This window comes from Xenopus laevis, chromosome 8S (assembly GCF_017654675.1).
Source record: "Xenopus laevis strain J_2021 chromosome 8S, Xenopus_laevis_v10.1, whole genome shotgun sequence".
NCBI lineage: Eukaryota > Metazoa > Chordata > Amphibia > Anura > Pipidae > Xenopus > Xenopus laevis.
The window spans coordinates 62,514,753-62,538,570 of record NC_054386.1 but is presented as its reverse complement, the minus strand read 5'-3'; positions in this window follow the sequence as shown (position 1 = coordinate 62,538,570).

Below are 23,818 nucleotides of genomic sequence, written 5' to 3'. Positions count from 1 at the left end.
GCGGTTTCCCTGTCGGAGTTGCAGGAGACGAGAAGGAGCATTAGTGACCCGACCCGGGGCATCAAGCACAGTACGGAATGTTTGCAGAAAAGCCTTGGCATCAAAAGTCAGTGGAGAATTCTTCTCCCAAAGAGATGTTGCCCACTCAAGCGGTTTGCCCACCAAACGAGACATTACATACCCCACCTTGGAACGTTCATTGGGGAAGTGCGAGGGTTGAAACTCGAACTGGATCTGGCACTGTGTAGCAAAACCTCTGCAGGCCTGTGGGTCCCCACTGAAGCGAGGAGGAGGCGGAATACGAGGCTCACCAGACGAGAAACCTGTGTTAGATGAGACGTCCGCCAAGGGAGGATTTGCAGCCGCTTGGGAAGCAGGAGGCGCTGGAGGCACTCGGGAGAGAAGGGTATCGAGTGCCTGTGCAATGTGGTACTGCTGGGCTTCATATTCCTCCATGCGGGATGCCAGTCCGCGGAGCGCTCGTCCGACATCAGGCGTAGCTTCCTCAGTAGGATCCATGGCCCAAGTATAATGTCAGGGAGCCGGGAGCTCCCTCCAGGGAGGTAGTCGGGATCAAGGAGGAAGCCTTCTTGAGGGTGCAAGGTCGCGGTGTCCAAGGGGTTAATCCAGAGAGTAGTCAGAATCCAGGCAAGAGTTCAGGGGCAGGCAGATAACAGCAAAGTCCAAAGGCCAGGCAGGGGTCAAGGATAATAATCAGGATCAGGATAAGGAATATTAGCACACAGGGAACCCAGGAAATACTTAGGGCAAGGTTTCCTATACTTGGGCGCCATCCTGGCGTCTAAACAGGCTTTTTATTTGAATTTGGCGCCTTAATGACGTCATTGACGTCCTTGCGCCGACGTCGGTGCACTGACGTCATCGCGCCGGCGCCGCTTACCCACGTGGCGGCCATGGGCGCCGCCATCTTGGGAGCGACGCCGGCAGGAGAGGATGCGCCGCCCGGAGCTCCTGGGCCTGCTCCGGGCGGCGATCGTTACACTGAGGGATCAAAGTCGCGGTGTCCAAAGGGTTAATCAAAGTTCAGGCAAGAGTTCAAGGGAAGCAAGATCCAAAGTCCAGGCAAAGGGTCATAAAAACAATCGGGAACAAGATTCAGTATAATAACTGTTCACAGGGAACCCAGGATACAGACAATAAATGTATACTATACTTGGGCGCCATTCTGGCATCTTGGTTGCGCTTTTAAGTTTGAATTTGGCGCCATAGTGATGTCATTGGCGTCCTTACACCGATTTAGATCCGCTGGCATTATTGCGTCGGCGCCACTACCCACGTGGCGGCCATGGGTGCCGCCATTTTGGGAGCGACGCCGGCGGAGGAGGACACGCCGCCCGGAGCTCCTGGGACTGTACCCCCCCCCCCACGGGGGCCTCTGGACCACCAGGACTTGGCATCTGGGGAAACTTGGAGTGGAAATCCCTCACAAGACGAGGAGCATAAACATCAGAGTGTCCTTCCTAGGAGCATTCTTCAGGGCCAAAGCCCTTCCACTTGATAAGGTACTAAAGAGAACCCTGGAGATTCTGGAGTCAAGGATCTTTTCCACCTCATATTCTTGTTGACCATCCACAGATATAGTAGGAGGGGGAGGCTGGACAACAGAAAAGCGGTTGGAGGTAGTGGGTTTCACCAAGGAGACATGAAACACGATGGGGATTCGCATCTCACGGGGAAGCTGAAGTCTGACAGCCACAGGACTGATCACCTCTGAGATGGAGAATGGACCCACAAACTTCGGACCCAACTTAGGAGATGGCACCTTCAACTGAATGTTCCTGGAAGACAACCAGACTTTATCACCAACCTTGTAGGGAGGAGAGGGTTTACGTCTTCGATCTGCAAACATCTTGTGAACCAGAGCGCTCTTTTCCAAGTTCGATTTGGTTGCAGCCCAAATAGCAGACATGTGGGCTGCATGGTCATCTGCAGCCGGGATGTCAGACAACACAAAGTCCTGTGGGAAGGCTTGAGGATGCTGACCATACACCGACATGAATGGAGACCTTCCAGTGGAAGCGTGGCAGGCATTGTTATGAGCAAATTCCGCCCACGGGAGGAGATCAGACCAGTCAAAGGGAAACGTGGTTCCTCAGGAACTGTTCCAAAGCTTGGTTCACTCGTTCAGCTGCTCCATTTGTCTGGGGATGATAAGCGGAGGAAAACTGGAGAATAATACCCAGATCTTTGCACAGGGAACGCCAAAACTTAGCTGTAAACTGGGAACCTCTGTCGGAGACAACTTCCACAGGAAAACCATGCAAGCGGAAAATATACTGGATGAATAGCTGAGACAACTCCACAGCAGAGGGAAGCTTCCGCAGGGGAATGAAATGAGCCATCTTGCTAAAGCGGTCAATCACAACCCAGATCACAGTGTTCCCACTAGAGGGAGGAAGTTCAACTATGAAGTCCATTGCTAAATGAGTCCATGGATGAGAGGGAATAGGCAATGGTTGCAATAACCCACTGGGGCGGGAATGGCTGGGCTTGGATGTGGCACAAATGGTACAAGCAGCAACAAAAAGTCAAAAGTCTTTGACATCTGTTCGGATAGTCGGCCACCAGACTAGAAGTCGAAGGAGTTCAAGAGTATTTTCAGGACAAGGATGTCCTGCTTGCTTGGAACAGTGAGTCTGTTGAAGAATAGGCAGACGTAGCTTGGAGGGAACAAACGCCATCCCAATGGGGGTATCCAGAGGAGCAGAAAACTGCCCAGCCAAGATTCGTTCAGCAAATTGAGGAAACAGGTATGCAATAATCTTGGCGGGAGGAATAATTGGTTCAAGCCTTTCAGGAAGACGATCCACAGGAGTGAAACTTCGGGAAAGCGCATCGGCTTTCCGGTTCTTGGAGCCAGGTAGATAGGTCAAAAAAAGTTGAAACTGTAGAAGAATAGAGCCCACCTGGCCTGACGAGGATTCAGTCTCTTGAGAGAGTGTATGAACTCCAAGTTCTTATGATCTGTATAAATCGTGACCGGAATTGAAGAACCCTCAAGGAGGTGACGCCACTCTTCAAGAGCAAGCTTGACTGCCAGAAGTTCTCTATTCCCTACATCGTAATTTTGTTCTGCAGGAGAAAACTTTCTGGAGAAAAAGGCACAAGGGTGCAACTTCCCATCGGCTGAATGTCTTTGAGATAGGATAGCCCCAGCACCCACTTCAGACGCATCCACCTCAATGCAAAAGGGTAGCTTCGGATCAGGATGACGGAGGACTGGGGCAGAAAAAAACTTATCCTTCAGGGACTGAAAAGCTTCAACAGCAACTGGAGGCCAAGAACTGGGTTTACCCCCTTTTCGGATGAGAGCCAGGATAGGTGCAATACGGGATGAGAACCCCTTGATGAATTGCCGGTAGTAGTTGGCAAACCCGATGAACCTTTGAATTGCCTTGGTGCTCAAGGGAAGGGGCCACTCTTGGATTGCAGACACTAATGGGATCCATCTCGAAACCTTCTGGGGAGATGATGTAACCCAAGAAAGGAATTTCAGACACCTCAAAGACACATTTCTCCAACTTGGCGAAGAGAGAGTTCTTCCTCAAACTAGTACTTCTTTCACCTAGGAGCGATGAGATACAAGGTCTTTAGAGAAGATCAGGATGTCATCAAGGTACACGACCACAGACTTTCCCAAAAGATCCTGGAAGATGTCGTTCACGAGCTCTTGGAAGACAGTGGGGGCATTACAAAGGCCAAAGGGCATCACGAGATATTCATAGTGCCCCCCCGAGTGTTGAATGCCGTCTTCCATTCATCCCCTTCACGGATGCGGATGAGGTTGTAAGCCCCATGGAGATCCAACTTAGTGAAAATCTTAGCCCCTTTCAGTTGGTCAAAGAGTTCAGCAATCAGAGGCAAGGGGTACCGGTTTTTAACTGTGATTTTATTAAGACCCCGGTAGTCAATACAAGGACGTAGGCCTCCATCCTCCATCCTCCACGAAGAAGAAACCAGCCCCGGCAGGAGAAGTAGAAGGGCGGATAAACCCCCACTAGATATTCTCCTGAATATAGTCTTTCATAGTGGAAGTCTCAGCTGGAGAAAGAGGATAGGTTCGGCCTCTAGGAGGCATGGTTCCAGGCAGAAGATCGACAGGACAGTCGTATTGTCGATTTGGAGGAAGGAATTCTGCAGACTTCTTACAGAATACATCAGAGAATTCCTTGTAGAAGCAGGGTAGAGTCTTCAGATCAGATATAGAAATATTCACCCTCTGGAGGGGTTCAGCAGGAAGACAGTGCTGCTGGCAGAATGGGCTCCAACGGGAAATCTGCCCTGCGGACCAATCAATGGTGGGATTATGCAGGTGCAGCCAAAGAAGACCCAAAACAACTGGAACAGATGGGCAGGAAATTATCAGGAACGATAATCTTTCTTTATGCAAAGTCCCAACCTGCACAGGCAATTCCCCAGTCCTCATGGAAATAAAATCAGACTCCAGGGGTCTGTCATCAATGGCAGTGACACAAAGGGCAGTAGACAATGGGAATGGGAAGAGAGCGTCCATGAAGTTCCCAGCAGCTCCAGAATCAATGAAGGCTGAGCCGACAATGGTCTTAGTGGCCAGATGAATCTGGAGACAAGATCATCTTTAATTCGAATAGACAGACCTTGATAGAATACGGCCTTATAGGCATCGTCATTCCAGGAAGTCTCAGCCATCAAAATTCTAAAGTTCTATAGTCAATAGCATAATCACTGACACTGCGGTTTCCCTGTCGGAGTTGCAGAAGACGAGAAGGGGCATTTGTGACCCGACCCGGGGCATCAAACACAGTATGAAATGCTTGAAGAAAAGTCTTGGCATCCAAAGGAAGAAGATTCAGTATAATAACTGTTCACAGGGAACCCAGGATACACACAATAAATGTACACTATACTTAGGCGCCATTCTGGCGTCTTGATTGCACTTTTAAGTTTGAATTTGGCGCCATAGTGACGTCATTGGCGTCCTTACGCCGACGTCGATGCGCTGGCATCATTGCACCGGCGCCGCTACCCACGTGGCTGCCATGGGCGCCACCATTTTAGGAGCGATGCCGGCAGAGGAGGGCACGCTGCCCGGAGCTCCTGGGACTGCTCCGGGCGGCAATTGTGAAACCCAGTCCCCAAACTCTTACAGCTAGAGACTAAATGGATTTTCTTTCTACATACTAGAATACCAGATGGCTTAAACAGTGAATATGATGTATCTTGTTTTTTTCAGGAGACTATTATCATGTAACTATTCTTTACAACATAATCTGCTGTTTTCCAGTACTAGGTCTCATATAAGAAGTTTTTCTAGTACTAAGGGGTCCGTTTACTAAAGTGCGGTAAAAATTTGAGCACAAAATATAGACAAATTTGTCGCCAAATATGTTTTCACCGGTTTACTAACCTGTGGTAAATATAAATTAGCGATTTATCTTGCACAAAAATATGTTTTCGCCAGTTATCGCATTTGCTGAAAATAACGCTACATACACATTAACGCCTGGTTTACTAAACAGCGAAATGTGCAAAAGACTAAATTTACGCAAGAATATTGACAACATTTTACCGCCGCCTATGTAGTTTTTTCGCCAGAAAATTCTCAAGGGGCAGGAAATATCCCATAATACTTTCTTTTTTTTTACCCATCATTCTTTGCTGACAGGAGAGAGATCTGTAGCTATTGCTGACAGGATGTTTTGGCTTCTGCTTCTATCTGCTGCAACAGCAGCAGTTTCAGCTCAGGATTCAAGAATTTGTCAGCCTCTACGTTTTTTTTTTTTTGGTTTCATTGTGATTTGCTACATTAAACTGCATTTCTATGAGGCAAAGAGATTGACTGGTATGATTTCTTGTTCATATGATTCTCTTGGGTTTATATGATGCATACATATTTGACTGGTGTTACTCTGGTAATGTTGTTGGATGGTATAATCATCAGTCAATCAACTTTATGAGTTTTGAAGATGCATTTCTGGCCATAAATGTCACAGTAAAAATTTTATATTTTTATGCTATTTTATAGCATAAATATTTGCAAAAACTTAATTTGTCGCCAGAAATTTCGCAACTCGCTAAAATTACCGCTAACGTAAGCTGGTTCGCTAATGTAGTTACCGCAAGTGATCGCAATGACTTCTAAGCGCATCGCTGTTCAGTAAACTTAGTCATTGCGAATATTCTGATTAACCGTACTTTAGTAAACGGCCCCTAGGTTTCATATTAGAATATTTTTGAACAATGTCCTGCTTCTGAGCCTCTCTCTATAGTGCTTAGCAACACTGTTTACTATGTTAACCCTGCCTTCATAATGTATAACAATGTTTTCTTTCAACTTTTTGCTTTCTGGTATTCGTTTTTCCTATCACCAATGTATATTTATTATCATTATTCATTTTTCAAAATCTTTTTTTGAAACGTTTGTCTCTAATTCATTTTACTTTTGCATAAACAATACTGCACCTAAATATCGAATATATCGTTTTTTACAATGGTTACATTTTCCAGAGCGATGGGGAGGTATGCACATAGCCACAAAGATTGTTTTGCCAATGTTCTCGCTTAAATACTTTTCTCCACCCATTCACCACCCATGTAAAAACGCTTCACCCTCCCCTTTGTTCTGACTGGATCATTTATGTGTAATGTAATTTATATAATTCATTCCTATTGGTTTACTCCTGTGTATTGAGTCTTACCTTTATTGGATAAGGCATTGCATGATGCAATGTATGTACATTTTAGGTTTACTCCTATGTATTGAGCCTTACCTCTATTGGATAAGGCACTGCATGATATCATGTATGCAAATTTTATTGGTCATTATCCCCTCTTTAAAATGTTTGTGTGGAGGGGAGACCGATAGCCTATGAGTAAGTGCCTACCCTTGGCACGAAATGCGCCAGGCTTACATATGTCCTAATAAATATTTTCTACTTTTTATATATCATTTGGGCTCCTCTTTTCAAATAACAGTAAGTCTCTCCCTTGTTTGACTTTACTAAACTTATGGCCCTTGGACTGGGGGCTTCTTTGGGATGTGACTACTGTGTATGACTTTTTGAGCTTATTAAATAAGAACTTTGGAATCCATATTGAACTCTGGATTATTGTTCAGCAAGTAGAACTGCACACCACAGCATTATAATTCTTTTACTTTTTGTTTGATACTCTTCTTTTGGCTTAAACTCTGCAGCAGAATCATATAACTGAATTATTTTGCCAAGTGGGCTGTCAGATTCCCCTTGTTGCCATTTAATATTAATAAATCACATAGAGATTCAGTTCATTGTGGGATGCAGGTTGTCATTGGCAATAAATGCATTTTATATTGATGGCTGAAATCTACATAAAATATTATGACTATTCATAAATGGAATATAAAAAGGGCTAAAACAATTATCAATACCCATTGAAACTGTGTAGGAATCTCACACAATAGTATATGGTCCACACTTCTGTCTCACATGTGGTATGATTAGGATACAAATAATAAATGTGTGCACAGAAGAACATATACTTATAGTGCAATAAATAGCAGCTCAATCTTTATTTTTATCTAAATTGACTGCTACTGTATAAAAAAAACTGTGTATTTTAACAATACAGTAACAATAAAAAAAGGGGCAAACACAGCAAAAAATTAATATATACAGTTACAAAAAACAAGTGACAATGATGCAATTCTATTTGATGTATACACAGAACCACACCACATTCCAAATTCTTTTTATGCTTAGTTATTATTATTTATAGCCATTATCATCTTTTACATGGGTAAAAAGTCATTGAGAAAATTATGCAATGCTATTTGATGAATACCCAGAACTAGAGGCTTGGTGTAAGAACTGACCAGCTACATGCATATGATTTGGAGAATATATGCTGAATCATGCTGGTAGTTAAGTCTAGCAAAGTTAGGAAGGATGGCAGGCAGAGGCAGTACACATGCCAGAGGTCAGGGCAGGCAGCAGGCAGAACCAGTACACAGGCCAGATGTCAGGGAATGTGGCAGGGAGTGGCAGAATTTACATAAAGACCATAGGTCAGAACAGGGAAATCCACTGGAACTGGGCAAGAAAAAGTGACAGGAGCACATAAACAATGCAGGGACTCAGGAATTAGGCAAAAATTTAGGTACAAGCAGGAAGTCAGGCATTCAGTAAAATACAGAGGGCTAAATCTCAGCTAAAACGTCAATGAGCAAACTGTCAATAGCAGGAAGCATACTTGTAAACATCCTTAAAAGACCAGTAACATAAAGAAATTAAAAAAAGTGTTGGTATACAACGAAAAAACAAAAACCAACACATATTAAACTTTAAAATTGCAAAATCGTTATTTAGAAATAACTAACTGAAAATCCGCTTGTGCTCCTCTTCAGAAAGGCGACCGGGTGATCCATTGTGCGGCGCTCAATTTCTCCTCCCTGCCTTCCTTATAGGAGATAGCCAGGGAGGAGAAATCAAGCACTGCATGATGGATCGTCGCCCTGTTGCCTTTTCTGAAGAGGAGCGAAAGCGGAGCTTCGGTAAGTTATTTCTAAACAAAGACTTTGCAATTTTAAAGTTTAATATGTGTTGGTGGTTTTTTTTTTCGTAGTATACTAACAAATTTTTAATTTTTTTTTGACGTTACTAGTCCTTTAAATAAGCATTAGCCAGCATGGGGAGGTTGAGGTAACAGAGACAACATAGAGACTTATTAGGACAATAGCTCAGCAGATATAGCAAGCTGATTGCATTGAATCTGGGTAAGTCCTGGCACTGGTGAATTTTTAAGAAGAAATTCTAGCGATAAGGAGCTGAAAGAGAGAGCAGTTTAAGAGGTAAAAGTAGGATGCCATTTAGTAGTTTGATGCAGTAGTCTCTGCAGGTTATGAAGGGCATGGATTAGTCATCTAGTAGTTTCTTGATAAGAAAACCTTGTTTGCAGTGGTACTGATGTAGGAACCTTAAAGGAGAAAGAAAGCTACTGAAGCAGTTTATGCCAATAGATTAGTCACAATAGTGCAAGCTATAACACTATATTTATTCTGCAGAATGCTTAACCATACCTGAGTAAAAAGCTCTAGAAGTATTCTCTGTTTGTTTAGGATAGTGGCTGCCATATTGACTTTGTGTGACATCATTTCCTGCCTGAGTCTCTCCCTGCTCGCTCATAGCTCTGAGCTCAGATTACAGCAGGGAAGGGAGGAGGGAGGGAGAGAGAGAGGAGCAAACTGAGCATGCTCAAGGCCGTGCCCTCGAGGTTTAAGATGAAAACAGGAAGTCTGATACAGAAGCCCATGAGTACACAATAGAAGGAAAGAAATGCTGTGTTTCTTTTGACAGAGGACTCAGAGCAGCATTACATTGAGGTTTTATATAGACCTTTCCAATAAAGCTTACTTAATTTTAGCCTTTCCTTCTCCTTTAAAGGTTACTTTCCCTTGTAGTCAGAGCCTCATCGTATATACAGGGTTTCCTAAGGGGCAGAGCCCTTGTAATTGGTGCAGCATGGCTGATCCCAAAGGCAGCCACAAGGTGTCGCTGTGCAACAATATAAAAGGAGATGCCATGTGCTCAGTCAGCCATTATAGATTACAGTTTTACAGTTTTGCTGCTGAACATTGTTCACTGTGGAGATAGTGAATCCTATCCGGCAAAATGTAGGCAAAAGGGAGTTCGATAGGCCTACCAAGGCTGGGCAGGATCCTCTAGTGGCTGAAAGCTCAACCAAGGAGGGTTTGGAGTTTGGATTTCTGGATTTTTATGTTCACATTATGGTGAGTGTTGAGAGCTGCAGTTCAGCAATGGAGATCGGGAGAGCTCACACTATAGACAGTATTGGGAGCAAATACTCAAAGGATTCAAGCCTTGTTTTGTGCTTGACTGGGAGAGTCTGGAGCCTATAAAGAGATCATCGCTGTGGATGCCTGTCAGCTCTGTGTGAAACTACCCGTCTGTGTGACGCCTTTGGGGTGAGTGTTACCTGAGGGAAGGGGTAGGAAAGGATAAGGATCCAGTGATCTCCTGTTTGGAGAAACAGGCTGTTTGTGTGCCTGCCACATGGGAGCACATACTTTCCATTGGGAAGGTATTTGGGCAGGTAGCGCTAACTAGGACTGGTACTCTTTTGGGGACAAGGGATGGAGACTCTTGGGCTGCCAAAATGGAGTTGAGGGACTTTTACTGGCAGGGAATTGTCAGGACTGGACTGCTACAGGTTCCTAGGGTAGAGAGTCATGCTTTGAATGCATTTATGTGTATAATGTTACAGTTTACTTCCCCTTTAAAATTGCACTTCTTTGTATAAAGTTTATATTTTTATATGATAAAGTGTGTGATTGATTTGTTTCCTAATCGGACTATGCTCAGTTATATTCCGGGATATATATATATAGTTATATATAACTACAGCACTAACAACTTCTGAAATGCTGTAGGAGAGTCTCCTTCAATAAAAAGTAAGGATAAGGGCAACGTTTGAATTTATTAATATCAAATGCGTAGGTACTGTATATATATATATATATATATATATATATATATATATATATTATTCTAAGACAAAACTTAATTGAGCCCCTAGCTTCCATGAGTGTGTCTGACTACAAACCCCATCAATAGAATTCCACCCATGACACAAATGTTATCTATACATGAGGAGAATGCTGGTATCACTTCCCAAGGGGATGTGCATGGAGCATATGCTGGCCACCTGTAACACAAAGGTGGTTGAGCAGAGTTAATAAACCATCTTGTGAAGGAAGAGGATATACTTTTTTAATGCTTACTAAAAACTGAAAAAATTATAAATTAAAAAATATAACTATAAAATGAAAGTGCTAACAAGAAATGAATACAGTTTTATATGGGAGGTTATTGATATGTTGATCAATCACAGAATTGGATCTTAAGTGGTATATACCTTTGGCTTTATTTAAATTGATTAATGTACATATCCCTTTGGGAGCCTTCAGCAATTCCTGGGTGCAAAAGCTCAACAAGTATTCATAAATGTGTAAGAAATTTTTGACAGTGATTAGTTCATTATGGATGTTACCTTCAAAAGGGTTTGAAAAACAAACAAAGCGATTTGCATTATGGTAGGAAGCACAGACTAATTTCATACTGTATTTTGAAGCAAAGGTTTTTTTGGTGAACTGCATATCTAGAAGTTATACTTCAAGAAAAGGGTGGAAACTTTGGCATTTCACATGGGCACAGCAAATTTTATAGGCCTTGGTATCGTTTTTCTCACCCTTTCTCTCCAGCAAGATATCCAATGTTCCCAATATCCATAACATTAAAAAACTACCTGTTAAAAGAAGTATCCTGCTTTGTTTTTTTGTAGTATGGTCAACACTTACATAAAAGTTAGATTATTGCTACCTGCTATAAATATAAATTTCCTTCTTGTACTTTCTGTCTGGCAAGATATCAGCTCCTATTATCCCCAAATAGTGGTAATAAACACTAGGGGGCATATTTACCTAGGGTCGAATATCGAATTAACCCTCGACATTCGACTGTCGAATGTAAATCATTCGACTTCAAATATCGAAGTCAAAGGATTTACCGCAAATAGTTCGATCGAACGATTAAATCCTTCAAATCCCTTTTCTTCGACCTAAAAAACATTAGAAAGCCTATGGGGACCTTCCCCATTGGCTAACATTGCACTTCGGTAGGTTTTAGGTGGCGAAGTAGGGGGTCGAAGTTTTTTTTAAAGAGACAGTACTTCGACTATCGAATGGTCGAATAGTCGAACGATTTTTAGTTCAAATCGTTCGATTCAAAGTCATAATCTAAGGTCGAAGTACCCAATTCGATGGTCGAAGTAGCCAAAAAAATCATTCGAAATTCGAAGTATTTTTATTCTATTCCTTCACTCGAGCTAAGTTAATGGGCCCCTAATTATACAAAACATATGAGTATCTTCCCATGATATAAGTGTCACTAATTTATAAACTGACATGTCTTTATACACTTTAATTTGAGGTTAGGATTGTTATATACCTTCATATTATCCATGTTGCATTTATATGGGATTAGGCACAATAGAGTTCTTCAAATAAAAATTTAAATACAGAGCAGAAAGTTTCCCTCTGGTACTGGTACTTTACACAGACCACATCAATGACCATTTAGTGATCATTAAAAAAGTGGCATAAATAAAATCTCTGATTCAAATTAAAATTACTACCATAAATGAAATGTGTCATGTCGGCTCTAAGGTCAGAGAGCAAATTGTCTCATAGCCAATGAAGAAGTTAAACCTTTTTTTTCAGATGTTTCAAACTGACTAAGATGAAATTTACAATAATGACATGTCTTCTCTAACTGTATATAGTTTCAAACAAATCATTGAAAATGGCTGTATTTTAGTTTTCCTCCCTTACACTTTATGACTGTGAAAATTGAGCATTTTATTTCAAAAAATGAGATGGCAAACATTTCTTATCCCTATGCCTTTCTGTTGGCATGTAACATTCTTCAAGAAGCTCACACAACACAATATATAAGAAAAATATCAGACATCTGAAATAGCTTGTAGTGTTTTTGTCCCAGGGTTTAAAAACACTAATGACTTGCAGTTTGCCGCTGACTTCCCTAGACAGGATGGTCATTGCAAGCACAGCTACATAACCTCAATAATGTGCAGTCACACAGAACATTACCATCTGGATTTCTGTATATACAAACAACCAGCTGTATGATATTTTTTTTTAAAAATCAACCTGATTATGCAGTATATTCACCTGTTCATATGTTTTATATCTACTCTGTTTTTCGTAGACTTTGTTTCTTCTCATGCTCTTGAAAGTACACATTTTGACAGAATTAAAAAAGATCTGACCCTTCCTATAAAAAGGTTGAAGAGTAGTGCCCTAAAGAAATCCATGTGTCGAACAAATATCCACCACAGTACTCCTGAGAGGTATCTTTATTTTCTAAATTAACCTTGTTCTTTCCAATTCACAAATCTGTTTTATCCTCGGTACCAGCCTCAAATTTGTAGAACTTTACTATATTAAACTTTATATAAACAGAGCATGATAAATTATATAAATGAAATGAAAAATGTGCCTTTATACAAGACATAATTTATCTACTTATTAGCTGCAGAACAGTTTGGGGATTACAGCTCTGTTGGTTGAGTAATTTGCAGGACACAGCTGTTCAAGAATATGATATTGCCAGTGGGTATTATCAGTCACAACTTTCCAAGAACGTAACAGCACATGTTTTGCTCACTATCCATTCAAATATTGACATTTCAGTTCTTATGCTAAGTTGTTTAATTGTGGCAAGGAACATGAGTTTTTTTCAGTCTTACTTTTTAACAGCACAAAAGACAATCCTTGAATGTTATGAATGTTCCTTAGTTCCTAAATAATGTATATTGGCTGGATTTTTCAGTCCTTGTAAAAAGAGACAAACCTGTTAACAAGGAGAGGCCAGATATGTAACGTATCCAGTATAAGAGATGTTTTCAAATGAATCTATATTTTTAATTCAGCTTCTTTACCTTTTATACTTTGGCAACAGTTGTAACTTAAAGACTTTCAGGGGGATGTAATAAAAGTCGGTAACAGAAAAACGATTCATAATGCGAAAAGTTATGCCTTCGCACAAACAAATTTTGCTTTGCGCGAACTTAATATAGCTTTTGCGAACCCTGAAACTGTTTAGCGACCACTTCTGACAGTGGAAGACCGTTTGCGAATTTTATAGTTTGTGCTAATGCACAGTAAATGTAATAAAACTTCTAACTGAAAAAGTCGTTATGTTTGCGCCAAAAGATTATGACACCTTCAAGCACTTCTTAGGAGTGCGCAATTAAAAGTTGCAATGCACAATTAAAATTTGCAATGCAATAACAATTTAAGGAACAATTTTACATTGCGAGATGTGGATTTTTTTTGGTGCAAATTGTTTTGCTCTTTGTGACTTTAATTACATTCCCCCTTTATTTCTAACACATTCTAAAATTGTTCTCTGATTCGGATTGGACTTGCCATGTGTACAAATTGTTAATTTGTGGTAATTGCATGAAAAGATCTACAATACATTTTCCTGGAGATAGTGACATATTCTGTGGTCAGCGGGCACATTCAAAGAAGGTGACAGCCAGGACTCTCAGCGAGGAGAAGAAGGGGGGGATGATAGGTTAGCAGCTTTCCTTCTCCTTATTGAAGATTTTTTTTTTTATTTAAACATTTAGGTTCTACTTATATGCAAAGATGCCTTCAATAAAGGGCATCTACAAACTGTTGCTCAGCCATACTTTATTCAAATTTGGGTATAAGTTCTACATTTTATCAATGGTTTAAGCATTTTTGGAGCTTTAGACTAGTAACATGAACATTGTACTCTTCAAGCTAAATTTCTCAACAAAACCTTTCTATAGCTCAGTGGATCAGTGACCCAAGAGATATGAGAATTGCAATCTGGCCCCATGTTCTTTGAACCTGGATATCTAGCAATAACTACTAAACAGTATGTTGTCTATGTTAGATATTTTACAAGCACGGCAGCCAATTTATCAAAGATCAAGATATTTAAATTCAGTCTTATTGAAAATGTAGATAAAAATTAATAAATACTTAGTAAGTAAGCACCAAATGTCAAGACATCTGTCCATGAACTGAATCTCAAGAGACAGTGGGTCATGCAGTAAGACAACAATCTCAAAGACACAAGTCGTTCGTCCAGAGAATAAAGTGAACGTTCTGGAATGGCTGAGTCAAAGTCCTAACCTTCATCATATTGAAATGTTATGAAAAGACTTAAAGTGAGCAGTTAACATCTAAGAGCTGAAGCTGTTCTGTATGGAGGAATGGGCTAAAATTCTTCCAAGTCAATGTGCAGAACTGATAAATAATTACCACAAATGTTAGGTTGCAGTTATTGCTGCACAAGGTGAGGGGGTCACACCAGATACTGAGGGGCAGATTTATCAAAGGTCAAGGTGAATTTTCGATTGAAAAAAAATTCAAATTTCAAGCTACAGTATTTTTTGTGTACTTCGACTAGGGAACAGTCTAAATTCAATTTGAGTTTGAAAAAAATTCGAAAATTCAAATATCAAAATGTATCATGTACTGTCTTCAACTTCCCATTCACCATCTAAAACCTGCCGAATTGCTGTTTTAGCCTATGGGGACCTCCAATTGGAGTCAATTGGTAGTCAATTGAATGCGATATTCCTTCGACTCGAACAATTCGAATTTGGCTGAATACTGACCTATTTGATCGATAACGGACCTATTCTACCAAAAAAAAAAAACTTTGACTTAATTTTGGTTGGTCTTTTTGAATTCGAATTTCGTAGTTTTTTCAATTCGAAATTCGACCCTTGCCACATGTAGATACAGTTATTGGATCATTTTTTTTTTTTTAAATACATAACCAAATATAATCAGTTTTGTTTGTTTAATTAGGTTTTCATCATCTACTTTAAGGACTTTTTTGAAAATCATATGATGTTTTATGTCACATTCATATAAAAATGTATAACATTTTAAAGGGTTAACAAACTTTCATACATCATTGTGTATTTGTGCTTTGTGAAGTTAAAAAAAAAGTTTGCTCCATCTGTACATTAGATAGATAGCTCAGGGCAAGTAAATGGTGTTATTAAAATGAATCATCAATATAAGTAACAATGCTCTTTTAGTAAAATAATATATGTCAAAGTTTTTGTAGAAATGATAGATGCTACACAATGCAAATGTCTCATTGTTTTGCACACAGACATAGATGTTGTGAGGCAAGATAAATGCACTAAAACTCTGAATGAAATTCTGACGCCGCTGTTCAATACATATGCCAGCATGACATGACTGAACACTGTATATGGAACAGCATGTAAGTTTGATTCACAGGGTGAATTCTCTGGATGCAACAAATCAGAATCAACAGTCTAAAATAAATTGATATGAAAGGAAAAGAACATCATGTTGGAAAAGAAAAATATGTGTTTTGTTCTGTTAAAATAACTTTTAGACTTCTAGAATTTGATCCTCTAGCATGGCCATGTGTTTGTTATTGTTATATATAGCTTATGCAATCTATTACAGTGTCTATTTAAAGGCAACTTATGTACAGGTATGTGTGGGCTGTTATAGATAGACATATCCCCCCCAGAGTGTTATATGATTTTTCCTATATATAATGAGCAGCAAAGCAAGAAATTTCTTTTTGTTTGGCTAGAAAAATAGGTAGACAGGATTAGTTCACTCGAGTAGACAGAGTAATATTTTAATACCCAATTGTAATTGGAAAAGGGTTCAACAGGACAGTACTAAGAGAAAGTAGATACAGTCTATCTGTCTAACTCAACAGGATTCTTCGAAGACAATCCAGACTCCCTTGTGTACATCCATCTTCCTTTTAATCTCAACAACACTTTTAAATAACATTAGTTGAATGTATGTAATACATAACCGCTATGCAGATGCCATTTTAAAATAAAAACAACAAGAAAAAAATCCGCTGTGGGTTCCATTGGAAAATTTTCTTCATCCCTAAATAGGTTTGGAGAGGCAGTACTGCTATGGCCAAGATGATCATGCAAGCTCTCATTTTATCCCGACTAGATTACTATAATCTTCTACTAACTGGCCTCCCTAACACCCATCTCTCCCCCCTACAGTCTGTTATAAACACTGCTGCCAGTATTATTATCCTCTCATCCAAAAGGGTACAGGCCCCTCAACTGCTGAAGGCCTTATCATGGCTTCCTATAAAACAAAGAATAACTTATAAACACCTCCTCATAATAATCATAGCATTTTGTGAAAGACTCAGTAAGTGAGACTTAATAATTAAGACTCGTAAGGAAAGGTAAGGAAAATAGTGACCCCATATATATTAATACAAACCGTGCGCTGCTCATCTTAACAAATCGAGAAAAGGATTTACCGGTAAGAAAATCCCTGTTCAATATCGCTCTACCAAATGTATCAATTAAAATTACAGGGCAATCCCTGTGGTCCATCACAGAAAGCCACTGCTTAGGTAAAAAATCCGCATGACACTAAATTATTACGGATACTATCAACTCAAATATTTAAGTTTTTTTTAAATATAAAATCTGAATTTTTTTGTGAAAAAAACCCTCACATTTTTGGTGATTTATTATACCCTGAGGATGGAAAAAGTCAGAATCTGAAAATCCACCATCTCATACCTGCCAAGGTTGTATATAAGTCAATGAGAGAAGACCCGAAGATATCCTGATCTGAGCTGGGTTTTGTGGTTTTGAGGCAAGAATTTGAGTTTTCATCTGAAAATCTGAACAATTTGTACTATTCGGATTTTCATACAATTTTTCAAATTTTTTCTCGCACTTGAATTTTTCTGTATTGAAAAATAAGGGGAAATAACCCTTGCGGATTTGATCGGAGTATATTTCAGAAAAAAATTAGATAAATTCGGATTTTGTTAAACAACCCCAGTATCATCTTGAAAGGGTTTAGCAGAGCTGCTCTTATAGGCAGGTATTAGTATTTTTTGGAATCAGAAGTGGCACATGGGCTATACAGGGCATCTAGCATCCACACTATGCTTTCTGCTCTACAATATTTTATTTCTTACCACAGAGGCAGCCTTTACTAGCTGGTTATTGATTTATAACTGAGCGTTTCTATTTTATTTTGGACTGACAGTTTATGCTTTAGAAAAAAATGTTTTATTTCAGTCAGACTTTTTACTACTTCACTTGGAGAAAAGATCACTTTTCTTTAAAGTTTAGCTTGATTTATGAGCTTCTCTTCCTAATAAAAATGCTGCCTTTGAATATTTAAATATTTATCATATTGGTTCAATAACATAAACGGGTAATAATGTTCCATATACGCAATTTTCTCTTGTTGGGAAGCAGGTAGTCTGATGTTGAAATATGTTAAGTTTTGAATTTTATTGCTGTATAGACTTTTATTTTAAATGCCATTGTGTTAACTGATAAACTGATATACTGTAAGCTCCATAACAGATTAGTAATACATTTATGAAGTTAAAATGGTAAATATTTGGCCTTAGCACCTCTAGAGCACCTCTATTGGCAGTTTACCTAAAAACAAAGCAAGTGGTTGTTGGAGATTAATAAGCTTCCTGAAACTTGCTCTTGAATGTTTTTGCCAACACTAGGTTCTAGGGGTTTACACAACCCTTAAATAAATAAGGTTTTATTTTGTTCCAAAACAAAGCCTAAGGGTCAGGGCACACATACAGATTCGGGGAGATTAGTCGCCTGGAAACAAATTTCCTCTTCATCAGGGCGAATAATATCCCCGAACTGCCTCCCCTGCCATCCTGCCAGCTATAAATGTAAATCGCCAGCGGGATGGCACTCAGAGCGATTTGTTTTCCAACGTCACCTGAAGTTTCCTCGTGAGGCAACTTCGGGCGACTTTTGGAAAACAAATCACTCCAAGTGCCATCCCCCCGGCGATTTACATTTGACGCCGGGCGACTAATCTCCCCGAATCTGCCTGTGTGCCCTGACCCTTAGGCACAAAGTAAAACACCAATACTAATTGATGTGACATCGCTTAATGATTATGCTGCTTGCTGTCTTCTTTTCTCATCATAGAGATGAAAAAATATTTACTTCCATATTCACGAAAATGAATAGGTTAATCATTGCTACATTTGGAAACCAGGCTAATAATTTTGCTCTTGCAGGCAGGCAGGATAGGAGGCAGTAAATGAGGTGGGGCTTTAGCCACTCAGTATGGAGCAGCAAGATCAGACAATGGAGGTGGGTGGTGCAGGATTAGATTAAGGCCAGGGCACAAAAAGCCATTAGTAAAGTGTGGTAATCTGAGTGGGCCAGGCCATCCCTGCAAAAAAATCTTCAGAGGGGCCGGCACACTCTGATCCCCATTCTCCTGCCCACTTCTGTCACTCCCAGGTTCCACCTCCACCCACTCTTGCCTGGCTTGCGTCCCCCCTTCCTCACCGCAGTTAAGAGAGCGGCTGGGGTGGACGGGGGGGATTTTATTTATTAGCTATAGAAGAAGCAGACCCCATTTCCCAGGCCCCCCCTGTGACTGCGGGCTCTGCTTCCTCTATAGCTACGACACTGGTATTGAGGGCTTCATTGTTGAGGTATTTGGGGATTTTTGTGGACAATTAAACTGTGTAACTCTAGGCAGTATCACTCAGTAGCTGAGTGATATATGAGCACATAATGTTCATACAAATAGCATTAACTCAATGTATGGCACTGTAATTTTGCCTTCACCTTGAGTATGCAGTGCCGTTTTGGGCCCTATTCCTTAAGAAAGATATGCAACTAAACTAGTGATAGCAATGGAAGAATTTTAATTTGAAGTCATGAAGGTGCCTATTCACAGTGAGGGCAGTGAGGTTGTGGAATGCCCTGCCAAGTGATGTTGTGATGGCAGACTTCTTCAACAAGCTACAGAAATAAGGCTACAAAAATACTAAGATCTACAGTTAGTTTAGCATAGGTATTTGTATATATGTATATATATATATATATATATATATATATATATATATATATATATATATATATATATATATACACATACAAAAGACTAACGTTTCAGCCTCTCTGAGGCCTTTCTCAAAGTAACAACAGACAATGAAAAATGCATTAAATACCCATTGGCTGACATGTCATCCTTGTCATCATCACAATGCATCCAATAGCATAACTCAAAATACATCAATAGTAAACATTAAGAAATACTAAGAAATACAGATAATCATATCACTGTTAAAACACCCCTTGTTTAAGAGAGGAGAATACTTAAAAACAAACTTTGTAACAGTTGTTAATCTCACTCGCAACTATTTAAATGTATCAAAATACTAGGAAATACTGGTAATGTTACAAAGTAACAATTATGAATCTAGGTAGAAGGTCTGGTTTCATGCTCTCTCCATAGCGGTAGATAACATGCTGTCTATATTGTATTGCATTGTGATCAGTGCAGAGCTCTAAATAGGACCACATAATCAAACATCTATTGTTGCTAAGTACCTCCCCCATAGCAACCTAACCATTAATGTCATTATTGACCAAAAAATAATGTGTGGTTATTTTAACCGGTGCATCACCCCATACGGGGTTACAGAGACATCCCAAGATAAACATATAATATATGTGTGTAAAGAGACATATTTCCCTCAAACTATAAACCCCAAATGTGTCAGTTGCTACCTGTTCCTATATCATGACATTAAGGTATAGCAGCATAATGTTATACAGTCATATGTATACAGTATAACGAATTTAGCATAAAAAATGCCCAATCAGTGTATAAAAAATTCTCAACATTTTCTTTACAAATATGATTGCAAAAAATGTCAAAAATGATAGTATAAAAAATGAAGAAAAAGAAAACAACATAAAAGACAAATAGAATTATTATTAAGTGCTTTGGAAAAAAGTATTAGGACGAAATGTCAATGTAGTCATCGGTTAAAGCCATAAAACAAAACAATTGGCTGGAAGCATCGGGCTCGGGGGTAAGGGTTACTTAACCTCTGAGTTGTAATGCAGGACACTCTGTAACACTTCATGAAGGGCTTACATAATCGCAATCCATGCTTCATCTTCCAATACTTTAGAATGTAAATCACCCGCAATGAAGGGACCACACTATCCCCCTCCCACCCGTCTAAGGAGTTTGGCATGTAATACTGTTTGGGTGTGAGAGTACGGTATGCGGTGTGGGAGCCCAACGATGCTAAAAGTGTGTTAGTAGTGATGGGCGAATTTGCGCCGTTTCGGCGAAAAATTTGCGAAACGGCGCCGGTGTCTCGTTTTTGACGTTGGTGCCCGTTTTTGACACCAATGCCCATTTTCTTGACGCCGGCGCCCGTTTTTGACGCTATGGAGAGAGCATGAAACCAGACCTTCTACCTAGACATTACCAGTATTTCCTAGTATTTTGATGCATTTAAATAGTTGCGAGTGAGATTAACAACTGTTACAAAGTTTGTTTTTAAGTATTCTCCCCTCCTCTCTTAAACAAGGGGTGTTTTAACAGTGATATGATTATCTGTATTTCTTAGTATTTCTTAATGTTTAGTATTGATGTACTTTGAATTCTGCTATTGGATGCATTGTGATGATGACAAGGATGACATGTCAGCCAATTAACTTTTCCCGCCATCATGGGTATTTAATGCATTTTTCATTGTCTGTTGTTACTTTGAGAAAGGCCTCGGAGAAAAATTTTGGACACTGCACCCAGGCAAGTTGAACCTAGTGACGAGAGTCCCGGCTCCTCCAAAGTTCTTGTGTATATATATATATATATATATATATATATTTTTTTTTTTTTTTACTTTATATATATATATATATATATATATATATATATATATATATATATATATATATATATATATATATATATATATATATATATATATATATATATGCGAGTGTAGATAGTTTGGTGTATATATATATAGTATATATATATATATATAGTATATATTGTATGTACCAGGGGCATTTGGAAGGGTCTAACTTGGTGGACTTTTATAAAAAAAATTTCAACCCAAATTAACTATGTAACCATTACTAGCATTTACACACAGCATTACATATATGTCCATATACTGTAGTTTAATACTCTTCTGATAACTTTTTTTTATAGATTTAAATAGGAGGAACCATTGCTAGCCATCTTAATGAGCATCTACCATCTTATAAAATGTAAAGTCTGAATTATTTCTCTTAATATCCTCAAACATCTAAAGATTTTGCTGGGATCTGTAGATTTGAAATTTCTGGTCTAAACTGCTTAAGGATCACGCGTAAATTCCCTTGAAGAGCAGTTACAGATTATTTTATTTCCTTTGTCTCTCTGAATCCTGCAGGTTTTATCTTTCTGATGAGACATTAAGATTCATAATATCAAATATTAGAGATTAATTGGCACTGTGTGAAGAAAATTGTGGGGTGCATAATGGTAAACATGGCTTCCGTCATACTATCTGCACAATGCATGCATAATTCATTCTTCTGGAATAAGAAAAACAAAACATAATTAGAATGGAACATAATATTTGCTTCTTCTCAAGCATCACCAGAATGTGCAGCATTTACAAGGCAAACCGCAGAGACTGACATTTCTGCAGTAAGGAGGATAAAAATGAAATGAATCATTTACACTGCCGCAACGATTTCTAAATGTTTCCAGTCGTGTTTCTGAGCAGTATTTTTGCAGTCACTTGTAATTTTTTCTAAGAAGCAAAAGGTGGCACTGTTCCATTTCCAAAGTGCCAAATAATCAGTGAAATTCAGAAAAATAATAGCCTGCAATGTTCTATAACAGAGCCAGCAAGTACTGCATCATTAACCATTCTGCCTACCTGACCTCAACATTAGATCATGCCTTCCGCTAAGGTGACAAATCTCATAATTAAATCATTTGAAACAAGGCTTTTATTAAACTGGGAGTTAAAGAAAATAACAGCACAGGAAAGTGAAACTAAATAACAAGGAATTTCTAAACAGGAGATGTTTACACTTGTCTTAGCAGAGAAACAGCATTTATAATTTAAATAGTTAAAATTCCTAACTTTCATTCTTCCTGAATGGCAACCCATCTCTGTCTATTAGCTTAGAAATTTTAAACTTGTAGGGCATTTTTATGCTGAAGATAGTTTTAGGACCTGATTTTTACCTTGTCTTTCTAATGCTTGATACAGTTATACAGTGAGATGTCTAAGGTTAAACTATTCCTCCTGTTTAAAAAAGGCTTTCCTTTGAGAGTGTTCACCCTCTTGATTTCTTGTTTGCTGTTCCCCCATAAGGATGCTGAAAAGTCACATACTGATTTAAAAATATATCTGTTCCTAGTATATTTCACCTAAGATTGTACTGTCAGTTCCCCTATCCATACCGATACAATCATATGGCTTTAATAATACTTTAAATATTTCTTTTAATTTCTAACCAGGGCAGTGTCAAGGTCTCTGGTTGGTCTCACCACTCCCCCCCACCAGATCTTAACCCAACTAACTACCCTTCTAACCTTGTTCAACCCAACATTAAATTCAAAGTTTTATTTACATAACAACTATTAACAAGAACATATTATATGAATATTGGTATCCAATACCCCAGGAATGATAACCAAAACTCCACAGAAGTGAATGGGCTACATGCCATGTTGGCCACCAGGTGGCTACACTTTAATGGGCAAGTAATAATGGGTAAATCTCACTCCACACAGCTACCTTCTGGGACAGGGGATGCTTATTTGTACTCTGGAATACAGACACCTTTCCACCTGACAGACATTCCCTCTCCAGACCACACAATAGCTGTGGCAAAGCCAATTAACTCCCTGTTGACTAAAGATATATTTATGTAAATATGTATATTTATTCTCATATACACATGTACATGTAGACCAGAAAAGTCTACAGCGGACTGTCAGAGCAGCTGGCAACATCATTGGAGCGGCTCTTCCATCACTGCAGGACATCCTGCATTGCACTGGACTCCACACACCCCTCACACGGACTGTTCACGCTACTCCCATCCGGCAGGCGCTTTTGCACTATTAAAGTCCGATCAACCAGGCTGTGCGAAAGCTTTTTTCCACAAGCGATCAGACTCCTCAACTCACTGAATGCCCTCTCACTATATCCAAGACACACCTGAACTGTGAACTGAACTTTTCTTTACTCACCTGGAATACCTCAGAGACACTCTGATATCTGTACTAGCTGGAGCGTTGTCTCGTCTCACTGTGTGTGTGTTCGTATACTGCTGAGATGACAATAAAGATGCCAATAAAGTTCACTTTGACTTTTGACTTTGGCAT